Genomic DNA, 9,758 nt, shown 5'->3' with positions numbered 1-9,758 from the left:
AACGAATGTTATCAGACGGCTCTCCGCATAATGTCGGTATGCATGTGCTCGTGGATAATACAAGCTTAAACTCAGTAAAACTACGGAAGAATTGGCTAACGAGGCATAATGCAGCAGGGTAGCGAAGTGGGCGAGTTGGAAATTGCTCACGATGGTTAGCGCAAACGCAACACGGACGAAAAGAATAAAAAATGACGACACAAGCGCTATCTAACAACTGAATGTTTATTGGAAAAATCACAAATATATATATGTATAAGAAAGAGAAAAAACAACAAACCCGCACATGCGCCAAAGATAATTGACAGATAAAAACGTGTATGCTAACAAAACTACGCCCTTTCCAGGAAAGACACTTCCTCATCAATCAAAGCGATAGAAGGGCAGCTCACGCAGTTCTCTTTCTTAGACATATATATTTGTGATTTTTCCAATAAACATTCAGTTGTTATAGATAGCGCTCAATTGTGTAGTCGTTTTTTCTTCTTTTCGTCCGTGTTGCGTTTGCGCTAACCATCATGAGGCATAATGCAGGAGGCATGAAGCACTGGCAACGATCAGAGAAAGAGATAAACAACGCTGCACCTGTTCTGCAAGCAGAGAGCACCAAATACCTTTGGCCCTTGGTCTTGTTGGACAATGAGGCCGCAATTAAGAGAGCTCGCCTTCCCTTTGCTAGCTATTTTCTATTTCTTTATTTTTCCAAATACATTTGGAGTGGTTTTCAGGGCAAAATGCTGCGATCTGCAGCATGACAGCTCTTTGAAACATGTACGTGAGTTGTATATCTAATGGTTGAAAATAACTGCGTATAGGGAGGAAGAAAGCAAAAAAAAACAAGAGAGGACTCTTGCTGCTGAATAACCCCTTCTGACGGCACGCCCCGAGAGTGGTACCTGGTGTTAACACCACCTGGAAACATTAATTCCAGGGACTCCGAGCTCTTTTGCGTTCCTTTTGTTAGCGTCAGGATGGCTGGGCCGTAAAATAAGACACAATAGAAAACGCAACGCACGACACACAGTTAAAAGGGAAAAAGAAGTTTACATTTAATTATCAACAACTTGGTTACAACGCAAAACTCATAACACAAAGTCGAGTACGCATATTCGCTCAAATCGCACTGCTAACAACGCACAACCGCTCTAATCACACCGCTAAAACGCACAACCGCTCAAATCGCTCGCACTCTTCAGACTCTCCTCGTCGCTTATTATTATTACCTCGGATTTGACTCTTGCACTGCGCTACTGACGACCAACAACAGGCTGCATCAGCTGTACAAGCTACTGCGAGCACAAGACAGGAACGAACTACACAACCCGAGGCCTGAGTTTCTAGCTCTTTTGGACAAGATAGTGGTCTTTTTCAATAAGGCCTCTGAACAGCTGCCACGCAGGAATGTACTAGAAGTTTTGGAAACAGCTGTCCAGCCCTACTTGCAACGCGCTCCCATCTTAAGTTGCCCTGAAGGCGTTGACGACAGCCAATCCCGACGATCCGCAGATCTCAGAGCCGAAAAATTCCTAAGAATTCTCCTCGTCAATCACACAAACCAACTGACTGACGCGAACGACAAGCCTTCCACCTACGCACACAAGCGGACTAGGAAGCATTTTAGGTTGTGAACGAGACATTTGTGAAGTCCGACAAAGTTTTCACTTGAAAGCGTTCAACTATTTGCGAGTGCTTACGAGCAATAAATATTTATTTCCAGACCTCAGAATGTCTATATACACGTTTGATGGCGGAGCGCTGTACTCCCGGCTCTTGCATTTATACGTTTTTCGATAAGCTTAAGCTCGATGCACATTGCGCATATAAGAAGTCAGAATAAACCATTTGTGCGTCTTCAACGATTAGGCAACTTGTTTTTCAACGCGCGGTGAGTGAAGAAGCGCGCCCGAACTCATGTGCCGACGTTGCGCGCGCTGCACGGAGCGGCGGAGGAGGGTCAGGGTCGCAGCGCCCCCCTCAAAGCAGCGGCGAGAGGTATGTACTACACCCGATGCGAAGGCCGTAAGAAGCGAGCGCGCGCGTGCGGTCTAGCCCGGCCGTTGTAGAACATAAGACGCATGGGGCAATAGGGTGTGTTCCAATACTCACCGTAGACGGCTAAATAGACAGCTAAGTGGACAGCGGCTATCTCAAGTACCATTACAATTCTCACATAGCCGGCAAAATAGACAGCTTCGAGAAGACAGCATCGGAGACAAAAACGATGCAGGCTACTTTGCTGTCCAAACAAGATGGCGGCTCAGCGAAATGCTCGCCTAGCTCGGATCCCGCCGGTATGGTCGTCTGTACACCAGTAGGCACTTTTCCAGGCGCTCAATGTAAGCTACGTTAATTTTTTCATAGGGTTGAACACGAAAGAGGCTAAAGAAAGAACATTTACGTTTGTTTTTCTTAGCTTTCTCTTCTCGATGCGAGGTGGCATCACTTCGCGTAGACGTCTTCTAGACGTGTTCCATTTCTCGGACAACATGAGCTCGATGCTGTCTTCTAAGCTGTCAGCGTAGACTGTCTACGAAGCTGTCCAGAATTGGAACACAGCCAATGTTATAGATTTGGACTTTAAACGAAGCATGACGGCGACGGCGGCTGCAAAAACCCGCCGAGAGTGTCTAGATAATTGCTATCGCAACAAATCAGCACGCGTACGCGTTCGAGGGCCGAACCGTAGGTGACGTGCGCCCAAGTGACAACGGCAGACCACTCAAGCTTAAAAAATTGACCGTGTATCTGCGTGCTTCGCTGCAAATGTCGTCTAAAGACGATAGAAGAGGCGCTGCGTGAGATATGGATGCCATCTGGCAATACGTCGGGAAATATGAGTGCTGTGTTGCGGGCTGGTAGTCCCGGCGCAGCGGCAGGCGAAGACCGGCGGTGACCAACGCGACCGGCGGGGACGCCGGCCAGCCCAAACAGGCTGTTTGGCGCGATGCGCCGAAGGAGAAGAAACGTCCGCACTCAACGAGTACTCTCCACAAACTCTCTTACTTACACGTCGCCTGGGTAAAACAGGAATGCCAGAGCGGCGCCCCCTGTCATTCGTACAATGCAATACTGAACCGAAACCGAAACACAACATGAGCTTGTGCAGAGGGCACGGAGGAAGACAAGTTTCAGCGCAGTCGCATTTTCAGCGCACCTTAAGAAACTAGGGTTGTAACATTGTAGGGCGAGTAGGGCCAGAAGGACCGTCACGACGAAAACCTGCCTCCTCAGTCGTATTCGCCTGGAACGTTGGTGTGGCTTCGCGTTCCCTCCTCCGCTCCTGGCCTTTCCACAAAGCTACTGCCTAAGTACGAAGGCCCCTACCGCGTCCTACGTCAATCATCCCCAATTAACTATATGATTGAGCCTGTTCAATCATCTACGGACCGCCGTCGTCGCGGCCGCGAGACTGTTCACGTCGATCGACTGAAGCCGCATTATGACCCACCAGTTGTACCTGTTCCTTAGGTCGCCAGGATGGCTCCTTTTCCGCGGGGGAGTGATTTGTAACATGGTAGGGCGCAGACAAGAACGCCTGCGAAAGAAGAAGACGAAGACGGTTGTTGTTGGCGCTCGCGCTTGCTCGGCTTGGACCGCTGATCGCTTCAGCGTTACTGTCTCAACGTTAAACGCATACCATCAAGGTATTTAAAATTGCGTATCTATGTATTTTCTATTAGACGAACACACCACCTAATACTTACCTAATGATGCTACGCCACAGATATGCATAATATTTACTTTTTGATCGACAACGTTCACTAGTATGAACAGCCATACCAGTTCAAGATGGGTGGGCGGTAAGCAAGTGGTTCAACTTTGGCCGGGTGGCTGAATCGAGGGACGTGCCGACAAACAGAAAGACAGAAAGACAGACCAAAATTTAGGCGTTTAGGTTCCCCAAGAAAGACTATCGTCTTTAAAAACGCCAGGCCTGCGCTGAAACCGCAGCACAGTCACAGCGAAAGCTGGAAGAGCGGCGTTTCAAGAGCCCGTTGTAAGCTCTCTTGGGGCTACAATACAAGTACACTAGAAAGGTACCCACTACGCCATAAATCAAATTTTCGTGAAGTTGGGAAGCGCCTACTAAGCCATTATTCGTCATTCTGCGGAGAAGCGAGGCACCAGCTACACGTCTGTAAGGGATTATGTGCACTTTTGTTGACGCGACGACTGATGACGATGAAGAATTACGGCTCAGCCCTTTGTAATGGGTTGGAAGCTTTAAACGGCCCACCAGTTTTGTAATTTGCACTGGGTGACGCCCGGTCGCTATTTCCCTCTGCCGTCATGCTGTATAACATTAGCTGACGTGGGAGAGAGACGGGGGAGGGGTGCGAAGAACTTTACTGAGACCCCGAGGAAATAGATCATGCGCTTATGGGCTTCCTTGGCAACCAATACAAGTGCACTTGCGAGGAACCCACTACGCTATAAATCATTGTAATTTTTGAGATGTAGGGCAGCAGGCACTGTGCCATTTTTCGTCATTCTACGGAGAGCCGTGCTATCTGCTAAACGCATGCAAGGCAATATGCGCACTTTGTTGATGCTGTGCCTGATGACGACGAAGAATTATGGCAGAGACCTTTGTAATGGGTTGGAAGCAATCAACAACCTACTCGTTGCGCAATTCGCATTGTGTTACGCCTGGTTATAGAATTCGCGTTGTGCGACGCTTGGTGCTTATTTTACTCTTCTACCACGCTATATTGCATATGCTAATGTGGTTCGTTCCCGACACGAAGCCTGTATAGGACCTTTTTGCAAAGCAGTTTCAACCACCGGCATGGCTCAGAGGTTGAATACTGGGCTCACAAGCAGAGGGCCCAGGTTCGAACCTCATTCCATCCTGGAATTTTTTCTTCGTTTTTTTTTCTTATTTCGAGCGATACTGGTTACGGACACCGGCGGCGGCGGCGGCGGCGGCGGCGGCGGACAACTACGGCGCCAAAAATGGCCGGTGAAATGATCTCATAACAGCTTTCGCTGTAAAAATGCTTCGTCGCCTTATGGTTCGGATGCCACAGGGTTATAAATGTTGCGCTGTCACTATAGTACAGTTAACTGAGACGGCCGCCTCACTGTGGTGAGTTCCCATTGCAACATTGTAGGCCACATTATCCAACGTTATCCATCACTTACCTTACCTAACACAAGCCTATATTAGTCGTCATTTGGCGAACAGTAGCCGGGACAAGTCATCATTTATGCTACACTAAAACTTGTAAGGTATGCTTGCTTGTAATGGCAACTATAGTTCTGCTTCTGCACTAATGACGCATTGTCATGTATACCCAAAGCAAGACGCCATGCATCCTTATGTGCGGGAGGGCGTTACACTGCGGATGTAGGGTGTTTTTTTTTGGGGGGGGGGGTGGTGTAAGGAGTCTTAGAATGCTTACGCATTAAAGCAAGATGAAACACGAAAAACGAGAAAAGTTTGTGGGGCCGCAACATAAAATATGGGGATTGATTACCAGCGAAGCTGTAGTATTCGATTTTGTATTCTCATTTTGTATTCTCATTCAATTTTGTATTCTCAGGTGGAGACACCTCGCCGCTTGCTCTCCCGGCGTGAGCGACTGTAGACGGCGACGTTATTGCTCGGACTCAGCGTCTTTGGCTGCATTCTTCGCTTCTGCACAACCCCGCCACCGCTGACTGTATTCGCTTCGTTGCCCCTCCGCTTGTTCCTCCGGCATGAGCTTGCTGCGCCTCTCGCAATCTCCGGTTTCTCGCAGTGCTCTACGTGATACTGCGGCACCGCCACCAAACCACGCCGAGGCAAGCGCCGCGACACTCTTTCCTCATCTCCTCTATCCGTCTCCATTCCTGTAGACGTCAAGGCCGATTTGTAACCATTAACTGATTAAAAAGTTAATCGATCATCTCTAGGCCGTTGTGGAAGGTGCGGGCCGTTGCGGGAAAAATAGCGAAAATACGAAGTTTGCATCGTTATCTCGGCGAAATGACTCCCAACCTTGTCTGATGGCGTTGGTTGTAAAACTATTTCCGAAAAGGGTGTGTACCGACTGTTCAAGGTGCAGAAGGCACCTCCCACGCCGGGACGGGGAGCCCTAGGCTCTCCGCCGCTTCGAGGGCCTTCTGAACAGCTTAGAGTTGGTCTCGTAGCTCACTGCTTCAAAGAACGTCGTCCCACTTGTTCGTATCCTCAAGGTAAAATATTCTTAATGAAGCTTAAGCGCTCTTTATTATGTTTGGAGTATGTCTTGAGAATATGTCTAGAATAGTAAAAGTGGATTTTGAATCGAAGCGAATACCAAACCGTTCGAATCGAATACTCGGAGTTTCGAATACACACAATGTCCCACTCTTCACAGTCAAAATATTTCTACTGGTCTATAACCACCGGTGCAAGTCTACTAGATGCGTTACCAAAGAAGTTACTACGTAAGTTATTAGAGAGAACTCTGGCGCAAGATTATATGAGAGCTGCAAGCTTGGCTCTTGAAGAAACGTCAATGTTACGGCTGGCACACGGATTTACCTAAACCTGAACCTTGTAGATTCATACGAATTTCGCGACTTTGTCAACTGATCATACTCAGTAAGATATTGCCTTGTAAGCGTTGCAACTGCTACAGTTTATAGGGCCGCTTTGGACGTTTAAAGTGTATGTCTTATAGCATCCAGTGTTCTGAAAAGGCTGATTCCTTAGAAAATTAAATTAAGTGCACCACACAAAGCCACATGAGCGTCTTAATGCACAAACATCAGTATAAGATGAATCGAGATAGCCGAGACATTCAGGTTGTAACTGAATCTTTTTTTTGTGATTCGATGTTGGTAAGAGCTCGAAGTTATGCCGAGAATGAGGTCGTGATATTTGACAAGTGATCATGTGACCCACAAGATCTAAAGTATGTGTAGATTTATTTAATTAACCAGAATTTCCCCCCCTTTTGATTGCTTTGTTATTAATTTGATACTGTACAGCAACCAAAACATACATATAGCGAACTTCTAAGTTACATAATGAGTTAGCGTTTAGGATTCTCATTTAATCCTTTACAATGATTTACTTCAATTCCATTTCGCATTCACCAATTGCAAAATAGGAAGTTCATATTTAAGTCGTCTACGTTGCCATATCCTGTCGTCTTTTTACAGCAAAAGCTGTTATGAGATCACAAAAACAGCCGCTGTAGTTGTCCGCCGCCGCCGGTGTCCGTAACTGCTATTGCGCGAAATAATAAAAAAAAAACATGACTGATCCTCCTTTCATAGGATTCGGTATAAAACGAAAGTGAAACGTGTCTTCACAGGGGTAGTTGAGCGTTTATTGTGCATTGTTTGGCCACAAGGGCGAAGGAGTGAATGCTATAGCAACGAAGTGCAATGTCACGCGAAGAACGGCAAGCAACTCGAAATTTGCAGTGCGCTCTAAAGCAGAAGTGACGCACGGAAATAACATACACGGGACGAGCGCGAATAACTAACAACTGTCACAGTTGTTACTTCTTTGCGTGTGAGCAGCGCGCTCCTTTCGGAAACGCGGCCGCTGCAGCGAGCGAAGTGACCGGTGTGCTCTCTGTAATGTCAACGGAAACTTGCGGTGGTAGCACAAGACGTACAAACCGCCCCCATCACGAGCGCGCGAGAGAGAGAGACAGAGGCGCGCTCGCATCGCAACGCGCGGGGCGACGACCTTTAATAAAGTGCCCTCCGCGCTCATCACGCCATGCCGCTAGTGACAACTCGAACACGCTGAAGCCACCGCGCTCTGAGTACCGCCAATGGTAAATGGTGTCTACACATAGCTCGCCCTTAGTAGGGTGAAGGACGTACGGTCTGTGGCCGAGTGGTTTCGCACCACGCAGCACGCGCTGCGGAGCGCGGGGTCGTATGCTCGACTCCCGGCGACAGAAGTTTTTCTTCTAGTTTTGTTCTTTGCCATATGTTAGTGTATATTTTACAACGTCATATCCGTGATGGAAATACGTCAGTGGAGCCGTGGTGGACCCCGGCACAAAACACTTTCGTGTTAAAGAAAACGAAATGTGAAAAGATACCCAGAATGGAACGGTATTTGAACCCGGGCCCTCTGCGTGGCAGCCCAGTATTTTACCACAGAGTCATGCCGGCGCTTGAAACTCCTTTGCAAAAAGATCCTATACAGCCTTCATGTCGGGAGGGAACCACGTTAGAATATATATACCAGGCGTCACACAAGGCGAATTGCATAACGAGTGGGTCGTTGAACGCTTTCAACCCATTACAGAAGGATCAGACATAATTCTTCATCGTCATCTGCCACAGCTTCAACAAAGTGCACATAATGCCCTACAGGTGTGTCGCAGGTACCACGCTTCTCCGCAGAATGAAAATTAGGCAGATTCCAGGCGTTGTGGGAATCGATTTCATGCGAAGCAGCCAGCGAGTACTTCTACGCTGTATTTTATGGCTTTGAGCCAAACATTACGAGGTGCATCGATGCGTTTTTGCAAGTGTAGCGGCTGTGTGCACATCGTGGGCATACCAGGCACGTGGACAACACCGGGTAACTAATGGCGCGACGTAACGTCAGCCCTCACGATAGAGTACATGTACATACGTCAGTATTATCGAAACTAAGTGTACTTTATGGTGCAATCATGTGCATATCATACGTAACTTTCGTTAATGTATTCCTCCGGGTCTAGCAACGCTTCAATATAGCTTGCTGAATCATAGGAATACAAATGTAATGTTTATTAGGCTGCTATAAAACGGAGCCAGCACTGTAACCACACATGTTAATCTGATATGACGCCTGTATCGTAGGAGTAAATATGTAGTGTTTATCGCTTTTTTGTAAAACAGATAGCCGTGTAAAATTAGATAGAGAACCAAAACCACAATTGACGTTGCACCGCCATTACGCCTGCATAGGCTGTTTTTCCAAACCACTTTATAGACCTGGTGTGGTTCTGTGGTAGAATACCCGATTGGCCCGCAGAATGCTAGGGTTCGATTCCTGCTGCCATCCTAGTTTTTATTCTTTCCATTCGTCGGGCCAACGCTGCCAATGTCGGTTTTCCTTAACGCTCTCGCATTTAAATTATCAATGTCTCTTCTCGCCGTTCCGGGGTAGATATAAACTTTCAGTCACCTGTGGCGCATACCCGTACACCTCGGCCCGTGGCAAACGGGTATGTGCACCACGTGTCTGGAGGGAAGGGTTTGACGACGTACGCGACAGGATTTTCACGTTATTGATGTTTTGACCCGAAAGTCATATTCGGCAAATCCTCTTACTCTCCGATGCCAATTATCGTCTGCACCAAGTTAAGGAGGCGATCACGGGAGCACCCAAACGTAGGCGGCTAGATAGATAGATAGACAGATACGTACGTAGATGGAAGCGCTCAAAGTGCCAAAGGTTCGCTAATAAATGCTTCGCATTTAATAATAATGGCATTTTGGATGATTCCCTTCTTCACAAAAATTATGATTTATAGCGTAGTGGGTACCACGCAAGTGTACTTGTATTAGTTGACAAGGAAGACCATAAGGCCTCCATTATCCGTTTCCTCAGGACCTCAATAAAGTTCTCTCTCTCTCTCTCTCTCTCACGTTAACACATATAATATAGCGAGGTAGGAGAGTAAAATAACTACCGGGTGTCACAAAATGCGAATTAGGCGACTAGTGGGTCGTTTAAACTTTCCAACCCATGGCGTAGTGGGTACCTCGCAAGTGCATTTGTATTAGTAACCCCAAAAGAGTTTACAACGGGCTCTAGAAATGCCGCT

This window comes from Rhipicephalus sanguineus, chromosome 10, assembly GCF_013339695.2.
Source record: "Rhipicephalus sanguineus isolate Rsan-2018 chromosome 10, BIME_Rsan_1.4, whole genome shotgun sequence".
In the NCBI taxonomy this organism is placed as follows: Eukaryota; Metazoa; Arthropoda; class Arachnida; order Ixodida; family Ixodidae; genus Rhipicephalus; species Rhipicephalus sanguineus.
This window is presented reverse-complemented; position numbering follows the sequence as displayed.